At 45.6% G+C, this 21,534-nt stretch overlaps 1 protein-coding gene across 13 annotated transcripts in view; it reads right to left on the bottom strand.

The window, feature by feature from the left end:
• The window catches only part of NCK2 (NCK adaptor protein 2), a 147,672-nt gene that overhangs the window by 105,848 nt on the left and 20,290 nt on the right, over positions 1–21,534 (bottom strand). For 5 of the 13 annotated variants that reach the window (XM_035001887.1, XM_035001881.1, XM_035001882.1 and 2 more), the window contains one exon: positions 12,007–12,115. The exons of 5 other annotated variants lie outside the window; for them this stretch is intronic. The gene's annotated coding sequence lies outside the window, so the exon portion shown is untranslated. Of the gene's footprint in view, positions 1–6,776; positions 7,380–12,006; positions 12,116–15,863; positions 16,016–21,534 lie in introns of those variants that run through there. 3 more of the 13 variants (XM_035001886.1, XM_035001885.1, XM_035001890.1) reach the window with 3 other exon arrangements.

Genomic DNA, 21,534 nt, shown 5'->3' with positions numbered 1-21,534 from the left:
ACAAAGCAAGAAAAGTCTCTTTTAGAGCATGATCAAAGACATGAAAACACCTCTGATCAGACAAGTACTTGAAGATCTCTGAGGAAAGAAACATATTGCAATAATCACTAGACTCAGTGACCACAAAACAACGCTCTCCAGAACGTACAAGGCTCTGAAGAAATAACAAAAGAAATTACTTAATCATTTACATAAAATTAAAAAGCTTTGATAGAGAAAAGCCAACAGAAAATCACTCCCAATGGGTATGAGTATGTATTAAAATCCAAATATCAACACTGCCAAAATAATAGTAACATTATCCACACCAACAGTTACTAACACACCTAGTTTTATGCATATAACTGACATAAAGCACACAACATAAGGAACACTTACCAAATTACCAAGCACCCGTCAGAAATGATTAGGAGCTGGGGCAAACTCAGTGCATCTTACTAAGTCGTATACTGCATTAGGGAATATGGTATAAAAGGGCATCATTATTCGTGATGCCAACTGTGCCCCTTCCCCACCCCCACCTAGCTCCTTCCACCTGTGCAGAGGGGAGACTTTGGTGGGGAGTCGGATGCCCCAGGACGTTGCAGACCTCATTTTACTATCTACCTTCCACTGCCCTCATCCTCCATAGGTAGAAAAGTACCTAATGCATGACCGGGGTTCACTGAATTGTAGTAAGATGTTCCTGCAAGGCACAAACCTGGGCTCTTTGTTTCAAAGAGCTTCAGTTGCTCCCTGAAGTGGCCATCAGCATTTCCGAGCACATGCTACATGAAGCAGGGCTAACCAGGCACGAGCTCAAATCTGTGGGGGAGGCTGTGCATCTCCCTGGTTTTGGGAAGGCCTGGTCTTCAAAGCACACACACGCAAGAAAAAAGTTCAGGCAAGTCTCTTTTCTAGTGACAACCTACGAGGCTCCCCAAGGGGATGGGGACCAACCAAGCTCAGGCTAGGTTACAAACGGCCCTTTTGGCATTTCTAAACACCACTCAGAGCATTTTCATTGCTATTGCTGTTCAGTTTTAAATCACTGCATATTTTATTTTTATTTATTTATTTATTTGACAGAGAGAGAGAGCGAGCACAAGCAGGGGGAGCGGCAGGCAGAGGGAGAGGGAGAATCAGGGTCCCTGATGAGCAAAGAGCCCGATGTGGGACTCGATCCCAGAACCCTGGGATCATGACCTGAGTCAAAGGCAGATGCTTAACTGGCTGAGCCACCCAGGTGCCCTTCAATCACTGCATATTTTAGAGAAAAGCCCATGGTAAGGCTTGCCATGGCCCTTTTAGAGCTAATTCAGCAGGAGCTAAGACTCAGGCTAGCTGTTTCCCCAGCCGCTTCAGCAGAAAGCCTAGCACATCTCATGCGGATTTTAAAGATTTTATTTATTTTTTTGACAGAGAGAGACACAGCAAGAGAGGTAACATAAGCGGGGGAGTGGGAGAGGGAGAAGCAGGTTTTCTGCTGAGCAGAGAGCCCGATGCGGGGCTTGATCCCAGGACCCTGGGATCCTGACCTGAGCGGAAGGCAGACGCTTAACGACTGAGCCACCCAGGCGCCCCTCATGCGGATTTTAAAACCACCTTTCAGGGGATTTTAAAACCACCTGTTTTACTTTCCAACCAAGTAAAAAGAAAGAAAAGTACTAAAGCTAGACACTAGCCCCTAGCAGAATTCAGGAGCAGGGTGATAGGAACATACAACATATGTGGCCAGCATTCAAGTAAGAACTTGTGTGGAACTAAAATTAACTTTCACAGTTAAGAGTGCTGAGTATGTAGGGCGTTTCCCCTCAAGTTCTCAAAAGGTCTTCAGCCCAATCATCACCTGAGGTGGAGGGGCGGAAGGTATGGCACTGGTTTGAAGGGAACACTAGGGGCAAGGAGAAGGTGGATGACCGGCCCCCCACTAGTGATGTGCCAGAAGGGGAGCCCATCACTAGTCCCCAGAACTGTCTGGCCTGTCGGCCAACAATCAGACCAGGAAAGTCATCCTCCCCCTCAAACTATTCAAAACCAGAGGTGGGAGGAGCAAGAAACCACCTAATGAGAGGCTTCCACACTGGGAGAAACCAGACAGCAACTTCTCCGGGTCAGAGGCGGGGCTTACAACCTGCAATCTCTGTGCTGGGGGCTTCTTCTCTTTAAAACCAGTCATGGTTACAGGCTAGCATGTGGCCATCCTTCCCCTCCCTTCCCCCTGCCTTTCTTTTCCTTGGCAAGCACAGAGTGAGGAAGGGGACGGGGAAATTAGGTCTTTGTCCTGGATCCCCTCCCTTGACTTAAGGGACCCAGCGGGCCCCAGGTCATCAGGTCACTGGGACACTGTCAAAGAAATTGGCAGCTCTATGTAGTTAATCTCAATCCAAAGCATTACAGCAAGAAATCAGCAGGGACTAGAATATATGCACACGCAAACACCCAGTGACCCAAATGACATTGCCAGAGTCCTTCTATTTATGCACCCAGATGCCAGCTGGAGAAACAGGCATGGGTACCTGAGAGTTGACAGCTACTACCGTTCACAGACAACTGCAGGGTCATCACATGCCAAGGAACAGGCTCCTTTCAGGCACCACTCTTTATAAACCTTACAACTACCCTAGGAGATAAGTATTACTATTGTTCCCATTTCTCAGATGGGAAAACTGAGGCACAAAGAGCCCTCCAAACCAAAGTCCCACAGTACCAAGTGGAAGGCCACAATCCATGCCAGGGGACCAGATCTGTACCACCATGGTGTACTGCCTCTCGGGGTTAAGTGCACGAGGGTTCAAAGACAGGCGTACAGGAGAGGCCCAGGAGACCTTCTAGGAAGGAGCCACTAGTTCTAGCTCTGGGGTAATCCGGACGCTCCAAAGGAGAGATGCCATTGCACTCCTGCCACATGCAAGGAGGTAAGCAGTGGGGCCGGTGGGGAGGCAGGCTAAGCACTGGAACAGCATGGGCAAAAGCACAGTGTGTAAAAGTGCATGGCCTTGTTGGAAGTAAACCAGTGTGATTATGTTCATAAAATTTAAAAAGTACTAAATGGTGGCAGATGAAGCAAAGATCTTATTTTTAGGGCCCTTTAATAACACCCAGGAGCCCAGACTTTATCATGAAATGGGGACCCAGAGGCTTCTAAGGAGAAAAGTGAAACAAGTACATCTGTGTATTAGAAAATCAACCCTGCTACCGATAAAAGGTTGATGAGAGGGAGGAAAGTCCAGAAGCAGGAGGATGAGAGGACTGTGGCCAGGTGAGAGAGAAAGGCCTGGTCCGGGCAATGCGAAGAGAGAAGGTCAACGTTTCAAGGCATGGTGACCACAGGCTACCCTCTGATCTGTGACTGTTGGCTCAGTGTAATTATTAATAGCACCCCTTTCTGCTAGCAAAGGTGCCTGGCACAGCCAGAAATACGGTCACTGTATTCCACACCCGCTTGGGCACAATATACGTACGGTAAGAGGGAGAAGCAGGATTTGAGGATGAACATAAGAATTTCAGCCCAGATACCAGATAAAAATAAGGGTGTGTCTTTTAGATAAATTTACATACATGAAAACCGTATTATGGAAATATGGTGACAGATTTAAATATTTACGACCATCCTGCCCCCACTTGACCTAGATGCTGCGAAACGAAGCTTTTTGCCCTGAAAATTTCACTTTAAAAACTATTCAAATATTCTACAATATTTCTTCTTCTTGATTAATCTCACAATCAGAAATTTTTTTTCTAGTAACAAATGTATGCCTCGTCTCCAGTGCATCCAAAATATTCTTCGTTGAAGTAATGCATACCATGAGAAAAAAACAAAACTAAATAAATGGGAGGAGGAAGAGCTTATGAAGAGGATAGAACTGAATTAAATAATCGAGGAACAGCAAGGTCCAGAGAAGTGACTCCGCTGTAAAGTGTGTGGGTGCGTATATGACATTATGTAAGACAGCAGAAGGCAGTCTGATCACACACACCCACGTAGGCCGCGCTATCCCCACACTGCTTTTCTCATGTCAGTTCCTCCTTTCCTGCAGCTAAGAAAGTTAATCCCATCCTCCAGCCTATATGAACTCCACAAAACAAATCTCCTGCTAGGGAGGTACATGTGCACGTCCGGGAGTGTGGGTTTTAAACCACAGACAAACCAAGAGGTCCAATTCAAAAGCCGTATTATTAGTGGAATAAAGCTAGCACTCTTTATACACATCCTCCACCTGTGCCGCACTCAGTGGGTGGGGAACAAGTTCTCTCTTCCCTCCAGGCACCCACGGGTGGGTCCTCTACAGTGTCTGGATTCACAGGGGCTGTATTCTACTCCAGGAAGCCACATTTTGCTGGAATGCTGCAACCTCTCACTTTGCAGGGGTTAAAGAGGGATGCTGCCATACCCTCAGAGATAAAGGACCACAAGGGCAACCGACTTAAAGCATCCCCTTTAATTAAATTAATGCAAAAAGCAAAAGTTCTGAGTGTTGTCTTCTTTGTTCTCTTCAGGAATGAGTCTAAGAAAAAACACATTTTACTAACCACTCCTAGTCCAATTATTCTCGATAATTTCTCAATTTTGATATTTTATGGAAACCACATTTCTGAGTTTCAAAGAATATATTCTTAGAGCAAGTTCTTAACACTCTTTTTTAAATAGCCATTAGCCCAATTTATGCACACAACCAGCAGTTCTAAGGGCGTTATTTCTTACCGTCCAAGGAGACCTGAGCAGGGGCTCGAGCAGACGGTGCCCTGGCTACCTGATGTGGCCACAGCGCTGGCATTCCTCTGTGGGAGGCTGCTCATTGGGAAGCGGCCCAGACCAGTGACTTCCCCTCTGCACTCAGTGGCCCTTCTTCCCATCCCCACGCATATATAATAAGGGTAGTCGTGTTCTCCAGGACATCCTCCTCCTCCCTCACGGGGGATGGTCACTGACCGGCTCGGGGTGGGCATCTGACCGACGTGGACCAAAGACGTGCCCCCCTGAGAGGTGGGATACAGAGCGGCGCTTCCGTGAGCCACACAGCCTCCATGCTGTTGGGGCGACTGTCCCCCCACCCCCACCCCGCAAGCCCCGGGAGAGGTACCGCAGGCCCGCAGGGTGCAGAGAGAGGCAGAGCATAGAGGCAGGGCGGCTCTCCCCTACGTGTCCCCGAAGCCTTGCCGACACCCCTTCGGAAGACACCCCACCCCTCAGGACGACTTCCTCTCTTGCTTCAGGGAGCTCCAGAGGGGCTCCGGTACCTGCCACCCTGGCCGCTCCTCTGAGCACGCTGGGGGAAGCTGGGGAGGTGAGCGCCAGATGCAAACACAGAGTGTGGGGGCGCCGCATAAAGGCAGGAGCTTCCTGTTCCTGGCAGAAGGGCAGCAGGAGCTGGACGGATAAGCAAAACCGCTCTGCTGGGATCTGAACCCCCTAAGCATCACCAACGCCGAGCCGCCCTGGGGCAGGGCTGTGCAGGAAAGCCTGCGGTCGCTTCCTGCTTGTCAGCGGGGAACAGTCTGTCCGAGGCTTCAAAGCGTGGTTCTGCCCCCCGCCGACCGGCACACCAGAGGGAACCACGGTGCCTCCCCGAGACTGCACGGCAGCACCTGGGTGTGCAGCGCACACGTGGACGGCTGGTAACTTCCCCGCGGTGCAGCTGCGATGGGATCATTTATATTCATTTCTGGTAGCCAAAGCGGGCATGTTCAACTTTTTGTTTTGGTTTCCCTCCTTTTCTGCGAGTATAGTCTGCGTGATGCATGACTGGTGGATTCTCAGTACTCCATTCCTATTGATCCACGCTGAGATGAAACAGCAGCGACCACTCTTTGTCCCCCACATGCCAGGTGGCACCGGGGCAGTTCATTCCACCCACACTCGGGAGAGTCCCTGTGCCAGATGTGCCCTGGCGTCCGGACCACTGCCATCCGGCCACGCTCCCCTCTGGACCACTGAGGCTACATTTCCCAGGCCCTTACCAGCTGGACTCTGGGTAAGGTTCTGCCAAAGAGGGGCCCTGGTGCAACATTAAAAAGCAGGAGGGGGCACCTGGGTGGTACAGTCAGTCAAGCATCGGACTCCTGATTTCCGCTCGGGTCATGATCGCAGGGTCCTGGGATCGAGACCCACAGCATCGCAGCATCAGGAATCTGTGCTCAGCAGGAAGTCTGCTCTTGAGAGATTCTCTCTCCCTCTCCATCTGCACCCCTAACCCCGAGCTCGCTTGCCCTCTCTCTTGCTCGCTCGCTCTCTCCCTAAAATAAATAAAAATCTTTTAAAACTAAAAAAAAAAAAAAAAAAAGGCAGGAGGGAAAGGTGAAGACTTGCCCACTCCCACCCCCGCAAGGCAGGAGCAGGGTTCTAGAACAGCATGGCCAATGCATGGCAGCAAGTGGCTGAGGCTCAGGCTGTGCCTTAGCTCCCAGGGCAGGACCAGCAGTTCAGGCTTCCTGCTGGCGTGGGGGGTGACGGCGGGGAGCACCAGCTCCTGGGCTCTGGGGGACTCCCATGTCCTTGTTTTGTTCCTGCAGACCTAGAGCCAGCGCTGGCTCAGTTTCTGATCTTTGGGTAACATGTCCTCCCCCTTTGGCTCCTTCAGCCCTTTATACCCTTTTGTAACCATTCCCTGGACTAGACCTTGTGCATCTAAAATACCTAAGAGGTTTCTATTTTGCTAACAGAGAAGCCCCAAAGAGGGCAGAAAGAACCCCCCAGCCACAGTGAAGCAGAGTCCATCTGAAGAATTACAGCTGGCCAGTGTGACTCTCAGGTGAGTCAAAACAGAAAAAAAGCAAAGGGCGGTGTCACTTCTCACCTGTCACCTGAGGTCTGACTGCTAAAGGTCCCTGCAGCCCGGGCAGAGCTGACATCACTCTGCTAACCAGCTGGGCCGCTTGGAGGAGGAACACAGCAAGCTAGCCCACATCAGCCGCTCAAGCAACCAAACCTAGAAGAAAATCCACAAGTTCCTTCTTCTGCTCATGCTCAAAATGTCATAAAGGTCCCCTGCTGGGCCAGGGGACAACCCAGGACTTGTGCAGTGCAGCTGCCCTCCATGGGTGGGCAGGCAAGGCATAGGAAGCAGCCCTGACCACAGCTGGGCGACCCCTTACCAGCCAGCCAGAAGGCCCACCTGTCATATGCCTGGTGACAGAGGGCTCTGAAACCCTCCCCTCAACTTTCTTTGGCTGCTTCCAGATGATACTGAAATTTCAAGATATTTGGAACACTTCGAGAAGTAAGGGACAAAAGGCAGGTAATTGAATTGCTACAGAAAATCCAGGAGGTACGATGATTATAGCTGGAACGAAAGTTGGGGGTCTTCCACCCTGCCCCCGGGACATAAAAGGGAAGTAGGAGCAGCTGGTGACACAGACGGCAGAGCAGACCTCTGGGATTCCCTGGGGAGGATCTGAGGGCCATGGGTGGCCTTTCCACACTCATTTCTCCCCAGAGGTGGACCACAGTAAGGGACATACATGGTGCTATGCCAAATTAGGCTAAACCAAAAATATGATGGGTGCATTTTCTTCCAATTACTCCCTAGGTAGAAGTCATTCACTCCCTAAGCAACTGATGGTCAACAATTAGGCCTTCTGCTAGATTTTGGGCTTTTTTATAACCACAAAACCAAAAGGGAACTTTGACAACCAGTTATTCCAACCCTCTCATTTACAGATGAAGAAATTATGAGCATGATCAGTGAATAAAAGAAAAAATCCACATTGAAAGAATCCAAGTGAACCAATGTAGCTCCTGAAACTTACACACAGGGAGGCGTGGTGCTCTTGGTTAAGTGAACCAGGCAGCAAGGTCAAGAAGGAAAAAAACCCTAAGTTTCAAAAGGGTGTAATTAGCTGGATTATTCTTCACTTAAAGGTAGCATGAGACAGCTCCTTTATCTACAGCAGAAACTACTGAGGTCCAACCATAAACTCATAAATAATGTTTAAAACCCAAAGGAGACAAGAAAGAACCTACATATAAAGGTTCAATAGCGACAACTGAGAAAAATAAGCAAGTTGAATGAAAAGCAAGTTAGAACACACCAATTTGAAGTTAAATTTAAACATTACATTCCGGTTAAAAATAATCCCAAGAAATGACATGTATCTGGAATTCACTTTACGGTCCTCTAGTGGGGAGCATAGGAGAGGGAAGTGAGTGAAGCAAAGATGAAATAAGATGGGCCCTGAGCTGCTGAAGCTGAGTGATGTGCTACACATTCTCTGTGCTTCAGAATTCCCCAATTTAACATCTGCATAAAACTAGCAAATTCTCACCAAACATGCACCCTTGTGTCACGCACAGTGCAAATTACTTAGCATGGGACTGGCGTATCAACGCCACTCCTAATGCATGTCACTTATTGTTACTTCTTACAAAATAAAGTTAAGCCAAAATCAGATCACAAGGTATTCAGATGACATGATTTTACTTAATTTCTAAATAAATCAACCTGGTAATGATTTTTGAAAGCATTTTTTTCAATTATACATCATGAATGACTTCTTAAGCTAGATTTCATTAGATAAACATATAATTCAAAAGAAAGGTTGCTTTATAGATGATCTATATTAATCAGTGTCCCACAGATGCCTCCCACAAGCTTCTAAGTAAATGTTGAGTTAAAACTAAGTCTGTCTGTGGACCCAGATTTTCATGATTCCCAGGCCCGACAAATTGAGACACACTCCCACCTTGCCCATGACGGAGGACGGGCCCTGCAGTCGACTCAGTAACTGTGGGTACCCTGGCCACAGCTGCCCAGACCAGCAGTGGACACCTGCCCTAACAGACAAGTGAATGGGCTCCAGGACTCAGAATCACTGCTTCAGGGACCTCTGCACACCATGACACAGAAAGGACCCCTATAACCTTCACAGGTCCACCACCAAATTCTTACATCGATTCTTCAATGCTTCAATTTTAGTTTTGCTCAAACAGAAAAGAGTGAGCATCGGGCAGACCACCATCACATCGGGCAGAGTAAGGACCTGCTTCGAGGAGGCAGAGGTCCTGGGAGTGAAGAGAACTCAGGTACCTAAAACATCCCTCCCTAAGGCATCTCTCCCGCCAGATTTCCTGATGTGCATTTCACTTGGTGTCTCTGGTATTTTTCTTATGATCCAAATTTTTTCTTTTAAGCAAAATAAATCAGTTACACAAATGATTACTACTCAAAGGAGGACAGAAGAGCAAAGCAAAAGGCCACACTACTGTCACTCTCCCACTGGACACGTGTTCCTGGGAGCAGGGGCTGGGGCCCACCTCTTCCGGGCAGGATCACCAGGGCCTAAAACACCGCCTGACACGGAGTAGGCAAATAGTTGTTGCGTGGGTGACTGACACTTGAAGTCTTTCAAGGAAAAGATACCCACACACTGGAAGCTACAGCATTTAAGTAAGGAACCATGATGTGCCAAAGGGACGCCACTGTGGTTCTACCCCAAATTCTTACCGTGAAATCCTAACCCTCAAGGAGATGGTATCAGGAGGAAGGGCCTTGGGGAGGGGAACAGGTCATGAGGGAGGAGCCCCCATGAGTGGGATTAGTCTCCTTATAAAGAGACCCTGCAGAGCACCTCTGCCCCTTCCACCACGTGAGGATCCGAGAAGTCTGCAACCCACAAGAGGGCCCTCGCCCGACCAACCCTGATGGCACCCTGACCTTAGACTTGCAGCCTCCGGTACTGTGAGCCACAAATGTCTGCTGTTTAGAAGCCACCCAGTCACAGGTATTATGGGATGGCAGACTAAACAAACTCACATTATGGCCATGGTCCTGGGGATGATTCTAGGAGAGATTTTAAGTATGAAGTGGCACAGATTACACACACCACAGGAGTCTTTCTAATGACCTTGAAGTTACCTGTTCAGCAGGTTACACATACATTGTACACGGTTACAAACAACACGAGAAGCAAGGGGGTGTTCCAGGGAAGAAGTGGCACAAGCAAGACAGGATGGAACCCACACGTTCACTGGACAGGGAGAAAGGTCTGCCTAGAGCCGGTGGCTGGAAGCTGAAGGACAAGGGGGCTTACACTGCCAAAAGACACAAGGAACTGCTGCATTCAGTGGCAGGGAAATGACAATGACAGTCCTTGGCTTTATCTGGGAGGACAGCGGAGGGGATGCGGCAGGACCAGGAGACCAGGTACAGGGAGGGACACCGACTCCAACACGACACTCAGCTGCACCCACTGTGTAAGCGGAATGGGGAGAAACGGCCACTTCCAGAAAGAAGCACTCAGGAAACAAAACTCTAGCAGGAACTTGGAATGCCTCAAACTCCCTGAAATCAGGGGCAACACTGCGTTGCTGTTTTCTTTCCATGTCCTCTACAATGAGGACCCAATGCTCAGCATCAGTGACACTTAAGTCCTGGCCATGTGTCAAAACTTGATGCTGACCCCAAGCTGGGGTAGTGGCGGGGGGGTGGAGGGGAGCAGAACCAGAGATCCAGGCACTTCCGGAGAATCTGAGACTAGACCAGCTGCCTAAAGAGGGGATCGAAGGCATCCAGGATGATGCCCACAGCCACCGGGAAGGAAGGCAGGCATGTTTCCCTTTTCCTCAGCCTTCCCCTCACTAAACACAGGCAGATGCATAGGATGTTTAATGCTGCTCATTCCAAGGGGTTGGAAGATTCTCTCTGGGGACTAAATAAGCAAGCTGAGTATTTGAGCTGAGCCTTGAGAAAGTGAAAATCAACAGTCTAAATCCACGGTCCTCAAACTCAGGGCCAGAAAGGTCAAGAGTTCCCAAGAGGCTCAGAGAGGCCGTTTGGGAAGATCCCGATAAGAGACTGCTCTCAATTCTCCACTACCCTTGAGACCATCGGCCTCACGTAGGACAAGACTCCCTGCCCTCTGCGCCACAGGCAGCTTGGCAGACAGGGGGCAGCTTACAGGCTGTAGTTCCCGAAGCCTTCAAGCGGAAAAGCTCTAGGACCCTTCTCCAACACCTCATCTTTGCAGGGTGGCAGGGAGGGGATGGAAAATTAGGCCCTCCAACTGACCTGGGAGGGAGAAAGTCAGCCTGAGAAAGCTTCTGGGAACAGCTGTGGGGAAAAATACAGATCTGAGTGATAGGCAGGCCTGACAAAGGAGAGGAGGCTCTGATGCCAGAAGGGTTTTTAATTCAGACAGAAGAAAATAAGAAACAGTGGCAAGGAGTGTTCTGCCAAGGTACATGCTTTTTCTAAAAAGGTTTATGAAGTCAAAGCCAGTCTCAAAGCTGTTTCTGAATGAGTCTCCCCCAAATTCATCTGCTGAAACCCTAACCCCCAGTCATGGTATTTAGAGGTGATTATAGGTCTATAGGAGGTCATGAGGGAGGGGCCCCAGGCTGGGATAAATGCCCTCATCAGAAGAGGAACAGACCAGAGCCCCTTCTCGCTCCACCTCTAGAGGACACTGAGAGAAGGTAGTTGTCCCCAACCCAGAGAGCAGACCCTCTCCAGACACTGTATCAGCCAGTACCTTGATCTTGAATGCCCAGCCTCCAGAACCGTGAAAAACAAACATCTGTTTTTTTAAACCACTCGGTCGAAGGTATTTACTCTAGAACCGCTCAAGCTAAGACAGCCTCTGTTTAAGAAACATTGGCATTAAAAAATATTATCCTCTAGTGAGAAGAAAAGAACATAGTTTTCACTTAAGCCATAATATGATGAGAAAGAACAGGAAACCACTCTTGAAAGATCTGTCTAAAATATAACTTAGATTCATGTTTCCTACTGTAAAGTCAGAATGAAAAATATGAAAGAGGGCAGAAATGATGATATTAACATCAGGACTATCAACAATGAAAACTGAAATTATAAACAATTTAAAAAACGACTTAATGTAATATAGCTTACTTCCCCAAAATAACTTTCTGGAATATCTGAAATATTTAAAGAGGCTAAAAATACTCTTTCAAAAATAATTTTCTTGACCTGTTAAAATAAAGATGTCTGAGTGAAAATTAATAAAAATACCCCAGACTACTAATTATCAAGGTCCACATCCTAGGCAAGATAGCTTTCTAGGACTTACCACATGAATCCATCTCTGAATCATGACCTCATCATTTTACAGACAATGGCCTATGTTTCTGGAGCACATCTACAACCCCTTAGAAATGACATCCTGTAGCCTTCTATTCCTAAAAAAAAAAAAATTATTTTACATGTGATCATTTGTGGTCACCCACACACCATACAGTAAGCTGCAGCACTCAGTTATAGAAAAGCACAGTATCCTATCTCTGATACCTCTTATCACATATGCCTCAGAAAGATAAAAGCCAGATGCAAACACCACCCTTTAATAAGATCTTTAACATCAGATAGAGCTACTGACCCTGCTTTTAACTTCCAGACACACTAAAAGAAATTTTATTCATGTCCTTGAAATTTAAAGAATTTTCACAAACCCATGTCCAAAATATTACATTTTTTAAAAAAAATCTGATTCTTAGAAACTCCTTTAGCAACCACGCCCCACTTACACAGCTCCCAGACATTCTCTGCCACCATCCCTTTCTTCCTGCAATATACCTTTTCTTTGTTAGTGCTTTACATGATGTAATGAAACAAATGCAAAAATACTTAGATAATGTGATGTGTAGGGCACTGTTCTCAGTGTTTTTGCATATTTTAATCTTCATAACAGCCCATTTTCCAGTGAAAGCTACTGAGGCACCAAGAGCGGAGGTAACCCGCCCAAGTCCCAGTCCTAGTGATGGACCAAGATCTGCCCCCACCCCTCTGGTTCCCAAACCCTGGCTTTAAAATTGCACGAGCAAGCTGAATAGTAAACATTAAGAATACAGACACATCATGCAAGCAAGGGAGACCAAAAACTACATGAGGAATAAAAATCTTAGTTTTTCTCTGGTCTTCCTCCCGAACCAGCTTTATCGGTAACGTCTGGATGCTCACGTGCCATGGAGGTGCCTGGACAGTCTGACTCCTTGGGGAGGGAGCTGCATGGACAGGTGGGCCTTCTCGGCCAGATCTGTCTACTTTACCCTGTGGTTCCACATGGCAGCAGGTGGGGTGGTGGCTTCACCCCACATCCCACTTCTTAGAAAACCTGCACCCTAGACGTCTTTTTGCTACAGTGGAGTTATTCTTCTGTAAGTTATTGTAAGTAGAGTCACCATTTTGTGCTACATTTAATCAGTTTGGATCTCTAAGCTTCCCTAGAAATGTTACTGTATCTTTCCTACATTTGCTTCCTGAGAACCAAGAACCGGGGGAGTTAGCAGCACAGTCATGATTAGTCAAGAGAGGGTAGAGAAGAATGTAAAATAAGAATGCATCAGCTGTTTTAGAGAGGAGGAGTGTTCTTAAATAGGGCACAGCCAGCTGGGGAGGAAGAAGGGAGGGAAGGCATTCTAGGGCTGTCTTGGTGTGGTATAATAAAAAATATATTTGGTCTTGCTCTGTGGTTTCTGGCACAGAGCTCCCAGAACCCCTGGAATTTCCGGAGTGATAGGGAGGTCTTGTTATTCAGACCAGCCCCTTAAGACCATGCCCAAGTTTATGCTAATGAAGTGACTCAGGGCTAGCCCCAGCTAGCTTCAGGATGGGGGCTGGCCACAGAAAGACCAACTTACAGGATTAAGAGGGTGGAAATTTTCAGCGCCAGCCCCCAACAACCAAGGGAGTGGGGCTAGACACTGGGTTATAAAAACTCTAGAACAACAAGATTCAGGGGACTCCAGGGTTGGGGAACACACTGATGTGCTAGGAGGGTGGCAGGTCTGGAGAAGGTATCCAGGCTCTGTACCTCCCCCAGGCCATACCTTTCCCTATACACCTCTGCCATCTGGCTGCTCCTGCATCCTTTGTAATAAACCATTGATATGAAATTCTGTGAGTCCTTGCAGCAAATTATTAAACCTATTGAGGGGGTCATGGGAACCCCCAATTTTCAGCCAGTCGGTCAGAAGGGTGGGAGGGCCAGAACCTTAAACTGGCATCTGAAGCGAGAGGGAGCCTTACACGGTCTGCGCTAACTCCAAGGAGCTGGTGTCAGAATTGAACTGAATTAAAGGATGCCCAGCTGGTATCAGAGAAGCAGAGAGCTGTGCAGTTCAGTAGCCCCTAGCCACATGTGGCTGCTGAGCACTCACGATACACTCAAGTCCATCTGCATCCTGCTGTAAGGGTAAAACACACTGGATTCCACAGACTTATGCAAAAAAGAAAGAAGAAAAAAAATTAAAAATCAAACATCTCATTAGTGATTTTTTTTTAAGATTTTTATTTATTTGAGAAAAAGAGAGCGAGAAAGGGAGAGATAGAGCAGGAGCAGAGGGAAGGGGCAGAGGGAGAGGGAGAAGCAGACTCCCCGCTGAGCAAGGAACCTGAAGTGGGACTCAATCCCAGGACCCTGGGATCACGACCTGAGCCAAAGGCCGACGTTTAACAGACTGAGCCACCCAGGTGCTCCAGCATTAGTGATTTTTTATACTGATTGTAAGTTGAAATGAAATTGAACTAAATAAAATACATTGCTAAAATTAATTTAATCTATTTCTTCCTACTTTTTCAATGGGATTAACTAGGAAATTTCAAGTTACAGATTTAGCTCACATTGGTGGCTTGCATGATAGTCTGTGGAATGGAACTATTTTAAATGCTTTCATTTCTAAACATGTAGGGGCTGAAAGCCACTTTTCATCTGGAATTTTCACCTGCAAAGAAAGCAACTACCTGAGGATGGGAGAGTGGGATGTGAGTAATCAAGGGGAGAAGGAATTAATATTCATCACGTGCTTCATTTGTGCCAGGAACCACCCAGTACCTGGTACAATTTCACCCTAAGTCCCCTGGATGATGAGAATCCTCTTCCTATCAGAGAAAAAAGCACCAAACCTCGCTTGCACCAACGAAGTCACAGAGCAAGGACTCCGACTGCACCCCCCTTCCTTCCTGCACAGCAGGGTTGGCAGACTTTTTCTGGAAAAGGACCAGATAATTATTTCAGGCTTTGCAAGCCATACAGTCACTGCTGTAATGACTCAACTCTGTCTTGTATCATGAAGGCAACCACAGACCATATGTAAATAAAAGGGGCCTGGCTGTGTTCTAATAAAACCGGCATCCCAAAAACAGACAGGCAGCCGGATCTGGCCCACAGGCCAACCCCTGTTCTACACAGTTAAAAACAAGACAACGGGTCCAAAATGGAGTTGCTTATGCTAAGACCGGTGTCACCAAACTGAGACTTAACAGTTTCCACTCTCCCAGAAAGGGTATCTTAAACCAGTCAGTGAGGAATTGTCTACAAAGTACTACTTGGGTAATCTGCCTGACAGCAGCCCCCACCCCTGCCCCAGCCATCCCCTAAAGGAAAGTGACCTTGTCATGACCTACCGACTTGCTTTTTTGTCTAGTAAAACTTCCTTATTCCCATTCCCTCCCACCTACGAAAGCCTTTCATTTTGTATAGCTTCTCAGAGCTCCTTTCTGTCTGCTAAATGGGATGCTGCCCAATTCACGAATCGCTGAATAAAGCAAACAAAATCTTTTCACTTTACTCAGCTGAGTTTTGTTTTTTAAGTCTGGTGGCAGTGGTAGGATGCAAGACTTCTGACGCCTTCAGGGATGGGAAACATAGGCCAACCCTTCGAGTTGTCTGTCTTGCCATTTCCAAGGTCCTCTCAGATGTGAGCTCCACTCATGCCGAGCTCCCGATCTAACTGGCTCTCTAGCCCAGGGCTGACAGGTCAGTCTACACTGACACAAGGCCCTAACAGAGCACCAGTCCTTAGTTAGCCCTTGATTAGTCCCCTGGTTGGTCCATGGTCCCAGTCCAGGACTTAGCAGATCGGCTTGAGCTGGCAGATGGTCTCCCCTGAAACCCAAATCCCTAGCCCCTGGTTAGTCCCTAGACCCCACCTGTTGGAATCTGTTGGTTTGGTCCATAGTTCCATGTTGGGAGCTGCTGGTGCTGCATACCTAAGGCCTTCTCTCGGCCAGTCCACAGTACCATCTCTTTGGTTACTGCTGGTATCCACAGCTGTTTCCTCGGTTACTGCTGGTCTCTCTTACTGTGCACATGAGGTAAAGGAATAATAGATCCATAGTTAACGGGAATCTCAGAAGCCAAAGCTGCAAAATCGGTGGGCACGGCAGGCCAAGCACTGAAAAGCTCTTGGAATGCTCGTGCGAGGATAAGCTGGTCACAACATGGGTTAGATGGACACTAGGTCACCTGCCAACCTCAAGAAAATCTCCATGCAATGAGGTACAATATAAAGCACCACCTAATCCCCAACCCAGTGGCACATCCCTCTTAGGTATTAGTTTGGCTCCAAGGGACCCAAGGCTTAGCTAAGAAATGGGATCCTCTAGTTCCAAAGACTTGAGCATGCCAACTTCTGGTAAACCCGCTTGTTTTATATCTAAACTGTGGTCTTGGAAGCTGTAGATATCTACAAAAAATGACAAAATCTCATGAAGACAAGACAGAATGGCAATGGCCGTCATGGAGAACGTTCCAACTGGACAACATCATTCATTTAAGAAATGCACTTGAAAGCAAGGGTTCCCAAATCAAACAGATTGGGACACCTATTTTAATTGGCATGCGGAAGCCTCCAAAAGTCCTCAAGACTCCAAAATTGCTTCATTGAAAGATTCTTTACAAAAGGTTAATAAAAAATTAAAGACACAAGAGGTACCCAAACAAAAGCCTAAGATAGGACTCCTACTGCTCCCCTCTATCCTCCTTTATCTGAATACTCAGTCTGCCAATCCTCTGCCTGAACTGCCTTTCCACTCTGCAGAGACTACACAACTGTAAACAAAAGTCGGCCAAACTAGTGGCCTTACGGACGCCCCCATTTCTATCCTTGCAGACCCTTCATATGGGCTCCTCCCAGGGTCTGAGGGATTCTCTGGTAAATTCCCACCAGTCATTCCCTTGAACAGCCAAGGGGAAACTAAAATTGAAATTAATGGAAATCCTTTCCAAATGCTGGTCGATACTGGAGCAACACTCTACTTGAAACCCTACTCTGGAGTCTCTAGCTGGGACTGTGGGAAAACTGGCAGAAGTCGGCGAAGGGCGACTTGTGTGTCTTCTTGTACATCTCATTTTGTGTCCTGAGAGTTGTCTAAGTCTTCTTCCTATTGCTATCCGGAGTTGGGGAGGGAACAGGGCGCAGTAGTATCCTTGGCACCCTCCCTGGTAATGCCTTGTGCGTCCAAGGGCAGGGACGGATAGTTCAGTACTGTCAGGAATATTTACTGTTCTTCCCAGCTGAAACCTGACGAGGTATTTGAAAGGATCTTTTTTAGCTCTGTGGTCAGTTGGCCAAATTGGAAGCTGATATTCAGAACTTAATAGTAACTGTTTTTAGGGCCCTCCCCTCAGCTAAAAGTACTCAGAGGGAAAGGAAAACATTCTGAAGACAAAACTCTAAATCTAGAACATAGGAATCTTTTGATTTCCATCTTAGTTGAATATCTTCTCCCAGAGACAAAGACACAAAATGAAGATGAGGCAGTTGGATGGGAGGGTCAGCCCTTTTGAAATCATTTTAGATCACAACCCAATTCCTTGAGGTATTAAAAACAGCTGCCTTTGTCTTACAAACTGAGCCTTTACAAGAAGAGAAATGCATCTCTGAAAGCAATTCAAAGCCCACCTATCCTTTTAACCAATCCCCAAATCTCACCCATTCATCTTAAAAGGCTCACAGGTACCATAAAATACGGAATTTAGGAAACAGAAGTCCCAGAGGAAGGAACCTGCATTCTCTCCCTGTGGTTTTGAGATGTAAATGTTCTACCTGGTCTCTCTAGGAAGTGAGGTACTTCTTATCAGAGGGAGAAAAAAAGTTGGGGCGGGATATTTGGAAAGAAGGCAAATGAAAAATCTTGAAAGTCTTCTCCACAAATATTGGTAAAAAGTTTAAACCATCAGAATGGGTAACCTTAACTTATCCCATCTTCTAGAAACACAATTAGATTCCAACTGTTCTTTTAGAAACTAGAGAGTTTTGCATTATTGTATCCACCTTATGGTTAAAATTTTATTTTTTATTTTATTTTTTTAAAGATTTTATTTATTTATTTGACAGAGAGAGAGCAAGCACAAGCAGGGGGAGCAGCAGAGGGAGAGGGAGAAGCAGACTCCCCACTGAGCAGAGAGCCCAATGCGGGACTTGATCCCAGGACCCTGGGATCATGACCTGAGCTGAAGGCAGAAGCTTAACCAACTGAGCCACCCAGGCACCCCATATGGTTAAAATTTTAAAACAACAGCTGTAAGGTCTGTGTTTGTATGTATGTATGTTTATGTATGTCTAATATGTATGCTGTAGATGTGTGATATTTTTCTACCTCTGGATGGTATTACCAAAATTATTATTATTTTTTTTTAAAAAAAGGTCTACTTAATTAGTTTAAATAAAAACATGCATTTACCAAATTAAGTTTCTAGACTCTCAGAAATATAAAAACTAACCCAAATATTTTTCAGGTTTGCCTGATCTAGGATAGTCTTCGGTAAAAAAAAAAAAAAAAAAGCACAAGTTTACAGTTTGTTGGTTTAATTAAAACAGGCATGTATTTAGAGCTACCAGCATTAAATATAATACTTTTATTCTGTCTGCATTTTCCACTCAAACAGATTTACCTTATCTCTGTTACAAAGTTTGTCAGCAAGAAAAATATCTTAATAGATAACTTTGTTTAATGTCTGCAAAATTTTCATGAGTAATTTAAATATGTTAAAAACAAGTGATTTAGATAGACATTAAGTAGGATAAAAGTTTTTAGGTGAACTTTTCAGCCATGATTATGTTTTACGGTGTGTCTACTTAAATAGTTTCCCCAAATATTTTTGATAACTTGAAACTTTGGAGTTTTGCTATGTTAAGTTAAATGATGTATAGTCATTGAATCTCTACTAGATCATTTTCAAATAAGATAAAATAATGAACATTAATTATTGAACACAGGTTTATCTAATCCTACTTTTGGTTTATTATAGAGAAACTTAAGATATGCGGGTAGATTAGTAAACATGTTCCATACAACACGGAGAAATTTACTAGGAGAAAGAATACATTTCTTCAAGTTATGAAATGTATTTATGAGTTTGCTGATCCACAGAATGCTAGTGTAAGAGACAGTCCATGATTGCTTACTTCTTAGTTTTCACTAGGAAATAAGGACTCTGGGCGTTAAGAATTCTGGTCAATAGAAGTACCTGAAACTTCTTATAAATAACAAGAGTGAAGGGAAACAACTATGTATTGAGTAGACAAGGAGAGTAAAATGACTAGTTGTTCCAGAATGATAAAAAAAACATATATATAAAACAAAATCTGAACGGATATAAACACAGTTGTAGGTTTGTGGAAAAGGAATCTCATAGAGGGAATTTTACAAGTGGTCAAGTGGGCTAAGATTGGAATGGATTTACTTAAGTTTTTCTAATGAGTTTTAATAGCAAGAGTACACTGGTACAAAATTAGAATTTGAATTTCTTCCTGATAAAAGGACAGTGTTCTCTTGGACCTTTAGTATGCTTTAGATCCGAGATGGTGAAAGTTTCCTTATCTTTTAAGTAATCTGCCTAGGCAGCAAAGATTTTGTGTTTTAACCAAAATAACCTCCTGTGTATCACACTGTCTTCATCAGCTCTTGGGTTACTTAAGAAAACCCAATCTTCTCAATCCTAAAAGAGCTAAATTTTGTTCACAACTTTGTAACCGTCTGCATTTGCCTTTAACAGCATCTTCTATTGTCATTTTGGTTAAACAGATAATGAAGTATTATATCATAATGATCTGTGATCCTATTTAGTCAAACGTTCAAACCGCTTGACGTTTTGACAACTTCCTAAAATCAAATTCTAAATGGGGGCTTTTTCCACCTTAAAGTAACTCTGAGATTTCCCAGAGGGCTCCTGGAAAATCTCAAAGGATTTGTCTCTCACCTGGGTAAAATATTAAACTAATTAGGTTTATCTGCTGTTAAGTTACATGGGAAGCATTCTTAAGAGATGCTAAACTTCCTTAGGTTATACTTGTATGGACGCAGGTTCTGAATATAAGTGTTCTAGAAAATGTATGAAATTCCTAGAAATCTGATATGTCTCAGTATAATGTTATCAGTCATAATTGCAATTATTATCTTAAAATGTTGTATATTGCACAAATGATCAAATTTCCTTGTCATCTCCATTACAAAGAATCCTAACAATGATCTTTAAGTCTTTGACATTTACAGACAACTACTGTTTTACTCTGATGCTTTTGCAGAAGTGAGAATCATAAAAAGGACCCTACCAGGAACTCCTGATCACTGACACCACTGCCAAATTATAAGGTGTGAAACTCGGGTGCATATTTCACAGCTGAAGGCAGGTCCACCTGACATCTGGTCCTGTGCAAATGCTGGAGACCTCAAAATCAAACTGGCTAAGAAGAGAAGCAGCCAACATCAAGGCAGACTGCTTCCACCCAAGACACCAGATCAAGAGTGTTTCTCTCTATTTCTCCTTCCCTCTCTGACCATCTTTTTCCAATTTTTATAATACGAAGGCCTTTATGATTCATTTGCCCATATTTTGATCTGCTCTGGTCTGAAAGATTGTTAATACACTTGGGCCACTGCAAACAGGGATAATCCAATCTCCAAACTACTAGTCGATGGGCCACGATGCTGACGGTCCTGTAGTTCTGTCCATCACACATTTTTCCCTGATTGACAAATGCCTCGGTTTCTCTGGAACTAAGCCCCCATCTCTATTAAGTCAGGCTCCCTAACCCTGGGTATCTATTTCCCTGCCTCAGTTTAACAACCCCAAAGCCAGGGAACCTTGTGTCCAGGCCTTGTACCAAGAAAGGGACACAAGGGAACGGAAACCAGAATAAAACTGTGTGGTCCACAGACCACTACCTTTTACTGGTTTCCACGGCTGTCACCTTCCCAGCCCTGAGTCATGGACTCAAGCAGGAATTACGAGGGGGTACCCATAACTCCAAGATAGCTTCCTTTGGTAGATCACTGTTCCCCTGGCTACCAGTAAGTGCAAATGAGGCTATTATCAGAACCTCACCTTTTGGGGCGCCTGGGTGGCTCAGTCGTTAAGCGTCTGCCTTCGGCTCAGGTCATGATCCCAGGGTCCTAGGATCGAGCCCTGCATCAGGCTCCCTGCTCGGCGGGAAGCCTGCTTCTCCCTCTCCCACTCCCCCTGCTTGTGTTCCCTCTCTCGCTGTGTCTCTCTCTGTCAAATAAATAAATAAAATCTTTAAAAAAAAAAAAAAAAAAGAACCTCACCTTTTAACTCTTGAAGGTACTGCAGAATCCACAGCTGCCAACAAAAATTCCCGGTCTCTCTGGCCAAAATTGTTCTTGGTATTAGGATAGCGTTTGATTATTGTTTTAGTCTGTGCTGTAGTCCATGCCACTTGCTGTACTGACTGACACTTCTGGGGAAGCCATAAAAGATCAGTGTACCAAGCCAGCTGGCTTCAGAAAGTGACTCCTTCAATGGGATTTGATCTTGATTGGTATGGGTCTTAGGGACCATGGCTCTGAGGTCCTCCAG

Source organism: Mirounga leonina, unplaced genomic scaffold, assembly GCF_011800145.1.
Source record: "Mirounga leonina isolate KUSES-001 unplaced genomic scaffold, KU_Mleo_1.0 Mir_125, whole genome shotgun sequence".
In the NCBI taxonomy this organism is placed as follows: Eukaryota; Metazoa; Chordata; class Mammalia; order Carnivora; family Phocidae; genus Mirounga; species Mirounga leonina.
The sequence above is the reverse complement of the archived record's forward strand: the minus strand, read 5'-3'. Positions and strand labels throughout refer to the sequence as shown.